Below are 10,589 nucleotides of genomic sequence, written 5' to 3'. Positions count from 1 at the left end.
GTAGACCTGGTGACCCCACCATGGGGCTGATCTGAAGGTCCCACCATGGGGCAGACCACTATGGGGCAGACATGTGACCCCATCACAGTCCTGGTGACCTCACCGTGGGGCAGAGCTGAAGGTCCCACCATGGGGCAGAGCTGGTGACCCCACCCCAGTAGACCTGGTGACCTCAGTGTGGGGCAGAGCTGAAGGCTTCACCATGGGGTAGGCCACCATGGGGTAGACCTGGTGACCCCACCATGGGGCTGATCTGAAGGTCCCACCATGGGGCAGACCACTATGGGGCAGACATGTGACCCCATCACAGACCTGGTGACCTCACCGTGGGGCAGAGCTGACGGCCCCACCATGGGGCAGAGCCGGTGACCCCATCACAGACCTGGTGACCGTGGGGCAGCTCTGAAGGCCCCGCCATGGAGCTGTTGGCTGGTTTGGGGTCACCCCTGGCTCTTCGTGCCACCCCGAGACACACGCACACGCACACACACACGCACACGCACACACACACACGCACACGCGCACACACACGCACACACACACGCACACGCGCACACACGCGCACACACACACACGCGTGCTCTCCAGCTTGGTGTCCCCCCACCACCAAGAACAAGAAGAACCAGGGCCAGACCCTCCTCCTCCTCGGTGCCTCCACCCAGCCCCACCTCCATGGGCCAACGTGTGCCCGGGGGAGACCTTCCCATCCCCAGAGGGGCCAAATTTCCCCCGTGACTCAACGGGAGCAGAAGGGACCAAATTTCCCCACCTGGGGTAACTTGGCAGCAGATCGCGGGCTGTTTCACCGGAAAAAATCACCCTCTGGGGGCCAAATTTTTCAGGATTTTGGGGGGATTTTTCTCCTCCGTGGGGTCATCCCGGTCCCATCTTGGTGGTGCCCGCCCGGCGTCACCGCGGTTTGTCCACGAGGTCGGCGGGCTGTAAAAAAAAAAAAACCCACCCCCCCCTCGGTGTCTTCCCCAGCCCGTGAGGAGAACATGGCGAGGTCAGACGGTCACGTGACATCCCCCACGGCTCAGCCACGCCGGTGGCCTTGCGCAAGGTGTCACCCTCCCTCTTCCGAGGCCCGGCGCGTTGGAGGGCGTGGGCCTCGTCTGGCCGCCGCGGTGGGGAAAGAGGTTTTGGGCCGGGTCCAGATCTCCAGGGAGGTGGAGGAGCCCGCGGTGGCCACCGGTGACTTCCAGGTTGCCACTCAGCGATTCACAGGAAGGTTCAACCCGCTTTCAGCGTCCTCTGAGGGAGGTTTCACCTGGAGGGTCTCGCGGTGGTGGCCATCAGCTGTGGTGGGTTGCCACAGTGGGCTCCAGCACGGGTGACTCCAGGTCCTCCGTCATCCGTGGGGTTGGTCAAGTGTTGGGATCTGATCGATGTGTCCAGGGAGGTTTGGTCAAGGTGTGTGGGAAAGTCCGGTCAGGGTGTTCCTGGAGGTCTGGTCAGGGTGTTCCTGGAGGTCCGGTCAGGGTGTTCCTGGAGGTCCGGTCAGGGTGTTCCTGGAGATTGGGTCAGGGTGTTCCTGGAGGTCTGGTCAATGCATCTGTGGAGATCCGATCAATGTTATGTTGTTCATGGAAATCTGGTCAACGTGTCCATGGAGATCTGGTCAACGTGTCCATGGAGGTCTGGTCAACGTGTCCATGAAGGTCTGGCCAACGTGTCCATGGAGGTCTGGTCAACGTGTCCATGAAGGTCTGGCCAACGTGTCCATGGAGATCTGGTCAACGTGTCCATGAAGGTCTGGCCAACGTGTCCATGAAGGTCTGGCCAACGTGTCCATGAAGGTCTGGTCAACGTGTCCATGGAGGTCTGGTCAACATGTCCATGGAGGTCTGGCCAACGTGTCCATGGAGGTCTGGTCAACATGTCCATGGAGATCTGGCCAACGTGTCCATGAAGGTCTGGCCAACGTGTCCATGGAGATCTGGTCAACGTGTCCATGGAGATCTGGTCAACGTGTCCATGAAGGTCTGGTCAACGTGTCCATGGAGGTCTGGCCAACGTGTCCATGGAGATCTGGTCAACGTGTCCATGGAGGTCTGGTCAACGTGTCCATGAAGGTCTGGTCAACGTGTCCATGGAGGTCTGGTCAACATGTCCATGGAGGTCTGGCCAACGTGTCCATGGAGGTCTGGTCAACATGTCCATGGAGATCTGGCCAACGTGTCCATGAAGGTCTGGTCAACGTGTCCATGAAGGTCTGGTCAACGTGTCCATGGAGGTCTGGTCAACGTGTCCATGAAGGTCTGGTCAACGTGTCCATGGAGGTCTGGTCAACATGTCCATGAAGGTCTGGCCAACGTGTCCATGAAGGTCTGGTCAACGTGTCCATGGAGGTCTGGCCAACGTGTCCATGAAGGTCTGGTCAACGTGTCCATGGAGATCTGGCCAACATGTCCATGGAGGTCTGGTCAACGTGTCCATGGAGATCTGGTCAACGTGTCCATGTAGGTCCGGCCAACGTGTCTCTGGAGATCTGGCCAACGTGTCCATGAAGGTCTGGTCAACGTGTCCATGGAGGTCTGGTCAACGTGTCCATGAAGGTCTGGCCAACGTGTCCATGAAGGTCTGGTCAACGTGTCCATGGAGGTCTGGCCAACGTGTCCATGAAGGTCTGGTCAACGTGTCCATGGAGGTCTGGTCAACGTGTCCATGAAGGTCTGGTCAACGTGTCCATGGAGGTCTGGTCAACATGTCCATGAAGGTCTGGCCAACGTGTCCATGAAGGTCTGGCCAACGTGTCCATGAAGGTCTGGCCAACGTGTCCATGGAGATCTGGCCAACATGTCCATGGAGGTCTGGTCAACGTGTCCATGGAGATCTGGTCAACGTGTCCATGTAGGTCCGGCCAACGTGTCTCTGGAGATCTGGCCAACGTGTCCCCTAGGATCTATCCAGATGTTTCTGAAGCCAAATCCACCAGGACGTCCCAAACACCCCTCTGGAGGTCAGAGGTCAACCCCCGGTACCCGTGGCGGGTTGGTCCTCTCATTGTTGGTCCCTACACAACCAGGCCCTCGGGGTGGGGCCCAGACCTTCGTGGCGGTGTAGGTGCCACAACCGTGTCCGTGGAGGTGAAGCTCAACCACCCCATAGTCCTCCAACCCCCACGGACCCTGGTCCTGCCGGCCGTGAAGACGAGCCACCAGCGGGGAGGGACACCCCACCTTTGGGTCCCTGAGGCCACGTGGGTGTGGGACCCTGGGAGGGGGTGAGGTGGCCACTTGTGACCACGGCAGTGCCACCAGGAACAGCCGGAGCGTAGCCACCGGCTGCTCCTTTGTCACCCGTGTCCCCTGAGGCACCCCGTGTCACCCAGGGCGCTGCCACCCACGGTGCTGCCAGCCCGTGTGTCACCTCAATGCCACCCCCCCCTGCTCCCACCCTGGGGTCACCCAGGGCGCTGCCACCCCCTTGTGTCACCCGGGGTGCTGCCACCCACGGTGCTGCCACCCCGTGTGTCAACCAGGGCCACCTACCACCGCCGTGACACCGTCACCTCTTGTGTCACCCGGAGCTGCCAGGACATTTGGGAGGGGTCAGGGGACAAGGAACTGGGGGGGGGGGGGGGGTGTGACATGACCCCTCCCTGTCACTACAAGCTGGCTGGGGGAGGCGGGGGGGGGGGCCTGGAGGTCCTGGGTGGCCCTGGCAGTGGGTGGCAGGCCCAGGCTGGCTCTGGCTAATTAGGTAATTAGCACTAATTAAGCCACCGAGATGGGAGCTGAGGAACTGGGAGAACCGGTTGGGCCCAGCCCCAGCCCCCAGCGCTGTGTTAACATCACCGCCCCCCCCCCCCCCCCCCATCTCTGGGGGCCCCTCGTGTCCCCGCTTGTGTCCTCGTGTGTCGTGTCCCCCCTCCCTCCCCCCCAGGGCTCCTGGGTCCCCCCCACGTGCCCCTCGTGTCTCCCCATGGTCCCCTGTGTCCCCCCCACCATGTGATCCCCTGTCCCCTCAGGACCCCCCTCCCCATGTCCCTTTGTGTCCCCTTGGGTACCTCACATCACCCCCACCCCACCTCCTGTCACCCCCATGTCCCCTCCCCTGTCCCCGTGTCCCCTCGTGTCCCCCACGTCACCCCCCCCTCACCTCGTGTCACCCCCGTGTCCCCTCACCTGCCCCCCTCTCCCCTCACGTGTCCCCTGTCCCCACCAGGGACCCCCCAATGTCACCTCACGAGGTCCCTCTCCCGGGGGCCCCTCGTGTCCCCAGGGGAACAAGGAACCCTCGTGGCGGGGATCTCTGTGGGACCTTCGTGGCTACAGAGCGGATCCTCGTGGGTGGGATTCCCGTGGACGGGACTTCCACAGGCCCAGACCTCCACGGCTGATGGTGTCTGTAGGGTGGATCCCCAAGGATCGGGATCTCCAAGGACCGGGATAACCAAGGACCAGGATCTCCAAGGACCGAGATCTCCAAGGATCGGGATCTCCAAAGATCGGGATCTCCAAGGATCAGGTTCTCCAAGGACCAGAATAACCAAAGACCAGGATCTCCAAGGATCAAGATCTCCAAGGACCGGGAGCTCCAAGGACTGGGATCTCCAAGGACTGGGATCTCCAAGGACTGGGATCTCCAAGGACCGGGATCTCCAAAGATCGGGATCTCCAAGGACCGAGATCTCCAAAGATCAGGATCCCCAAGGATCGGGTTCTCCAAGGACCGGAATAACCAAGGACCAGGATCTCCAAGGATCAAGATCTCCAAGGACCGGGAGCTCCAAGGATCGGGATCTCCAAGGACCGGGAGCTCCAAGGATCAAGATCTCCAAGGACCGAGATCTCCAAGGACCAGGATCTCCAAAGATCGGGATCCTCAAGGAGCGGGATCTCCAAGGAGCGGGATCTCCAAGGATCAAGATCTCCAAGGATCGAGATCTCCAAGGACCGGGATCTCCAAGGAGCGGGATCCTCAAGGATCAGGATCTCCAAGGATCAAGATGTCCAAGGACCGGGATCACCAAGGACCGGAATCTCCAAGGATCGGGATCCCCAGGGACCGGGATCCCCGTGGGTTTGAACCTCTGCAGACTCCGTGGCCCGGGCTCACCACAGCCTCGCCCTTCCTGAGTGGCCTCTCCGTGGACAGGACGGGATTATCCACGGACCAGATCTCCGTGGGTGGGATCTCTACGGTCCAGATCTCCGTGGTCCGGATTCCCATGGACCAGATCCCCACGGATGGCCTCTCCGTGAACCAACCACGGTGGGCGGGCTCTCCCTGGGTCCCCACGAAGCAGGGTCAGATCTCCATGGGGTGGGCTCTCCACTCGAGTGCGCCGCGGCAGGGAGGTGAGACCTCCACGGGTCACGCCTAACTCCACGAGCCACGTTCGCCAAGGCCACGACCTCTTCGGTGAGGATCTCCCCGAGATCTACGGGGTCAATTTGCTCTTCCAGGAGTTTCACCTCCAGGTTTAGGCCCAAACCCAGCCCCAGGCTTCCTCTTGCCACCAGCAGAGAGCGAGATCAGCATCTCCGAACCGTGATTCATCCCCACCCGGCCTCGCCTCTCATCAGGACTCAGCTCCTGGGCTTCTCCGCCCTTAATTGCTCGTCAGGCTCTTAATTGCCTTGAGCTGCTCCCAGCTTCGTCTCCTCTCCCGGCCCTGCCGACGGGGCCGTTGAAGAGGCACGGAGGTGCCTTCGCCACCACCCCCGAAGCTCCCGCACCCGCGTTCCAGCTCCGGTCCCACCACACGTGGACGTTGGCCGGGCCTTGGTGGCTTTAGAGGATCCATCGGTGCTTAAAAAAAAAAAAAAAAAAAAAAAATTCCTCTCGAGACTTTCCCCGCTGCGGGACGTGCCGGAGCTCGGACAACTTCGAGGGGTGAAGACCCAATCGGTGAAGACGTCTTGAACCACCCGGAAAGAACCAAGCGGGGCTTTGGCGCTCGCTGCTGAGCTCAGCAGGAATTTCGGGCCACCCGCCCCGTCCGCCCGGCGCCTGGCGCGCCTCCCGGCACGCACGCCGAACCCGCCCCGGGAAGGGCCGGGAGACGCCGGGGTCCTCGGTTGTCGCCATCGCCCCGGGGCGGAGTGGTGGTGGGGGAGGTGTGAAGATGTCCCAGGTAACCCTGGGGACGTTGGGTGACACTTGGTGGCCCCCAAGTCACCTTCCCCGGAGCACGGTCCCGCTTTGGAGACCCTCGTCCTGTTGAGCGAGGGAAAAGGAGGTGACACGCCCCTGGGGTTGGGGACAGTGTCCAGCCAGGATGGGGGGGGGACACACACGAGTGACACCCTCATCTCCGGTGTCCCCTTGACTCACCAGAAGCGACTCGCAGGGTTGGCGGCGGGACGGGGCCTCGCCCAGCGCTCACCCACGTCCGCGGTCGTTACTCATCGGCGACGTGCAACCGGCGACGGGTGCCAACGGGAGGAGGCACGTAGGGCCCCAGGGACCTCTGGGAGGGGTTGGGGGGGGCGGCTGTGTCCCCCCCTTTCTCCTCTCCCCCCCCCCCCCCCTTCCCGAACCCTGGAGCCATTTTGGGCAGGGGTGAGGGGGCTGGGTGTCACATTGGAGGTGGGAGAACACCCCCATGGGTGCCCTTGGGATGCGCCGATCCCCCCCCCCGCCCCCTGCCCCTACTGCCTGTGGAAGGTGGGTGGGTGGGTCTGGACGGACAGACGGACAGAGAGAGGGATGGAGGGACAGACGGACAGGGTGGAGACGAGCAGATGGAGGTGAAGGGCGCCATGAGGTGCGAGAGGATCGACCGGCCGGTTGCCGACGGGCGGACGGACAGAGAGAGGAAGGGGTGGACGGATGGACAGAGGGACGAAGGGATGGACGGGGAGGGTGGTGGACGGACAGACGGACGGACAAGCGGCCGGATAAATGGACAGGCAGACAGACTTAGAGTCGGATGGACAGAGGGGAAGGTAGACGGGTGGGGGGGACAGACAGCCGGCCAGACTTACAGACGGGTGGGCACGGAGATAGCAGGTAGGACGGACGGACGGACGGACGGACGGAGAAATACCCAGGCAGTTGCTCGGACAGACGGACAGACAGACGGCTGGGCAGGTGGCCGGGGGGACGGACGGACAGACGGACAGCAAGAGGCACCCCCATTGCATTTCCCAACCCCCAGGAGGGGGGTAGAGACCCCCCAAAACCCCCCATCCTGCCCTGGGAGGGGAAGGAAACCCCCCCCTCCTCTTGACCCCAACAACCTGGGGTGTTGTTTTTTTTTTTTGGGGGGGGGGGGGGGGCCTCCCCCACCCCCGTGTCCGCTGGGAGGGGCGGGTGTTGCCCCTTCGCCGAAGAGCCCGGCGGCGTTTCCTCTGGGACATCAAAGCGGCAACCAGCGGCGCGGCCGGGGAGACACCCACGGGCCACACTCGCCCCGTTGCCTCGTGGACCGGTCGCCCAACCGCTCTTGAGTCACCCCGCCGGAGACACGGCCTACTTTTCACCCCGGCTATAAATATGCCCAAACCACCGGCTCTCGGCTTCCCGCCGCGTCGAGCCGGCCCCGTCCTTCTCCCTCCCGTCGTCGGTGAGTCCGTCCCCGGTGGCCGCGACCACGGATTTTTGCCTCCCGAGGGATGGATGTTGCGGTGGAGGATGGGGTGGGGTGGGTCGTTGGGGCGTGACGCGAGGAAATCGGGGCGCCCCACACACACACACACACACACACACACCCCCGTCCGTCCGTCCATCCATCGGTGGATGTTTCCCACGCGCTCGGCCCACGTGGCGGCTCTGGTTCGGATGGGATCGGTGGGAACGCTCGCCCTTATCCCAGTTTAACTCGGATCTCCCAGTTGGGCAGCGCTGGGAGGACACACAGGGTCCCTTCCTGAGCCGGTGCCGGTGGGTTTGGTGCCACCCAAGGGCGAAACTCAACCACAACCGGGTGGAGAAGAAGGTCCAAGACCACCCCGAGGTCCCACCAAAACCCCACCCGCCCGCCACTCGGTCTCGTCGCCTCCGGCGCGAGGCCGAAGGCCGCCACCGAGGACCTTCCCCGTAGCTCCCACGTGCCGCCGGCCTCAACTTGATCCAGTTTGGTTTCTCTACCCCAGGAATGGCTCGCGATGGCCACGGGACCTTCGGCGTCATCCCCATCTTCATCCTCACCGCCGGATTGTTGCTAACGGCCCCGCCGCCGGCTCGAGCTCAGGGGAAGGGCAACGCCGGCGACGAGCGTAAGTCCAACCGGTGGCCGCGGAGGGAGGACGGGGAGGTGGCGGGGGGGTTCCCTGGTCTCCAACGGGAACGGGGACGGGATGAGGAGATGCCTTCTCTTGGCTCGTGGGAATCTTGCCGACGGGGAAGGTTTGGGCAAGGCCCTAACCATTTCGAAACCTGTTTGGGTTTCGAGCTGAGGGAAAACAACCCCCCTTGAGGTGGAGAAACGGCCCCAAAAGAGCGGCGGAGGAAAATTCCCGCCTCCCGTCAGAGGCGCTGGGATCTCCGGGGTGACCGTTTCCCACCCTCTGGGTGGGTTTTTTTTTTTTACGGGCCAAAAGGAGACAAAAAGAGTCGCCCGGGGTGAGGGAAAGAGAGACTGAACCCCGGCGGGATCCGTTGTTCCGGCCTCCAGGTTGATGCTTTGCCAAAGGAGATGCCCAACGGATGGGTGGCAAGCGGTGGCCCGTGATTGGGTGCCAACACCTCGGATCTGTGCTGATCTGGGGGTTTCTTAACCCAAATCTGCATCCCCAGAGCCAAAACCCAAACGCCTGGGTCCTGCGGAGAAGGAACCAGCTCCGTGACTGGAATTTGCCTCGTGACCGTCCAAGAATTTTTTTTTTGGGGGGGTGGAGAGGAAGGGAGGGGCAGGTTTATCGTTTAGGAGGGAGCCACCACCATCTTGGTTGGCCAACGCGGCCTCTGGGAAGCCAAGGGACGGATTCTACCCCGGGGGCAGGATCCGCCATCTCGCGTCGCCGTTGATTGGCCTTTGAGGACGGAAATCCCTCCTCCTCGGGGAGCTCGGGGAAGCCGCTGAGATGCCTCCAAGGAGCTCGGTGGAATCTAAACCCACCGGTTGGTCTCTAGAGGACGAGTCTCAGGAATGACCAGGATGATCCAATGAGCATTTGAGGGAGGACGGTTCCCACCCTCCGACTTTGGCAGCGTTGCCGGGACCGGATAGGGGCGAGTGCCAGGTGGCTTGAAACTGGGGCGTCTCCCATTGCCACCCGTCCCACCAGTACAAACCAGTCCCGCTGGTAAATTCCGATGTCCCAACCTTTGGCGGAAAGGCAGATACCGCGGACCGGAGGCACCTCGCAGGAGCTTGGGACCGATACGGGGCCGTCAGCACGCGGAGATGAAAGTCGCGAATTCTCCCCCAAAATAACCCCAAAATAGGGGGCGGGGGGGGATGTCCCAGACCACGGCGTGGAGGACAACCTCAAAGAACAAGGACTTGATATCTCCCACTTGAAAGTCACGTTTTTAGGGGTGGGAGGGAGCTCTTTTTTTTTTTTTTTGGAAAAAAAACACCTTTTTTTGGACCTTAATTATTTATTTTTTTAAAAAACTCGGCTCCTTCCCACTTGGACACAGCCTCAGGAAGTCTTCTCCAGTGGCCGTGGCTGACACTTGAGGTTCCCAAAGGGCTTTGCTGTAGATGGAGGCCAGGAGAGACACAGGAGCATGTCACAAGGGCTTCGGAATCCCGCTGGGTGGCCACCCAAGTGGACGTTAAGATGGTGGCGGCCTCAAGAGGGTGGTGGCCTCAAGATGGTGGTGGCCTCGAGATGGTCACGGCCTTGAGATGGTGGCGGCCTCAAGAGGGTGGTGGCGTCAAGATGGTGGTGGCCTCGAGATGGTCGCGGCCTTGAGGTGGTCACGGCCTCGAGATGGGCACGGCATCAAGATGGTGGTGGCCTCAAGATGGTCACGGCCTTGAGATGGTGGTGGCCTCAAGAGGGTGGTGGCCTCAAGATGGTGGTGGCATTGATATGGTCACAGCTTCAAGATGGTGGCGGCCTCGAGATGGTCACGGCCTTGAGGTGGTCAGGGCCTCAAGATGGTCACAGCCTCAAGATGGTGGTGGCCTTGAGGTGGTCACGGCCTCAAGAAGGTGGTGGCCTCAAGACGGTGGTGGCCTCGAGATGGTCACAGCCTCAAGATGGCGGTGGCCTCAAGAAGGTGGTGGCCTCGAGATGGTCACGGCTTCGAGATGGTCATGGCCTCGAGATGGTGGTGACGTCAAGATGGTGGCCCTACAAATATTCCTCATAAATCTCCTGATGAGGGGAGGGGCACTTCAGCTCATAGGCTCTTGGCGTTGATTGGCAGGGTTGAAGGGGGGGGGTGTTGCCTCTCCGGATGGTCCCTTCCTCTCTCCGAGGATCATCAACGTTGGGAACCTCCAGAAACCTGGAAGTTTGGGAGACGCCTCCAGAAATTTGAAATGTTGGGAGACGCCTCCAGAGATTTGGAAGTTTGGGAGATGCCTCCAGAGATTTGGAAGTTTGGGAGATGCCTCCAAAAACTTGGAAGTTTGGGAGATGCCTCCAGAGATTTGAAAGTTTGGGAGACGCCTCCAGAAATCTGGAAGTTTGGGAGATGCCTCCAGAAGTCTGGAAGTTTGGGAGATGCCTCCAAAA

The sequence above is a fragment of the Athene noctua genome, chromosome 33 (genome assembly GCF_965140245.1).
Source record: "Athene noctua chromosome 33, bAthNoc1.hap1.1, whole genome shotgun sequence".
NCBI lineage: Eukaryota > Metazoa > Chordata > Aves > Strigiformes > Strigidae > Athene > Athene noctua.
This window is presented reverse-complemented; position numbering follows the sequence as displayed.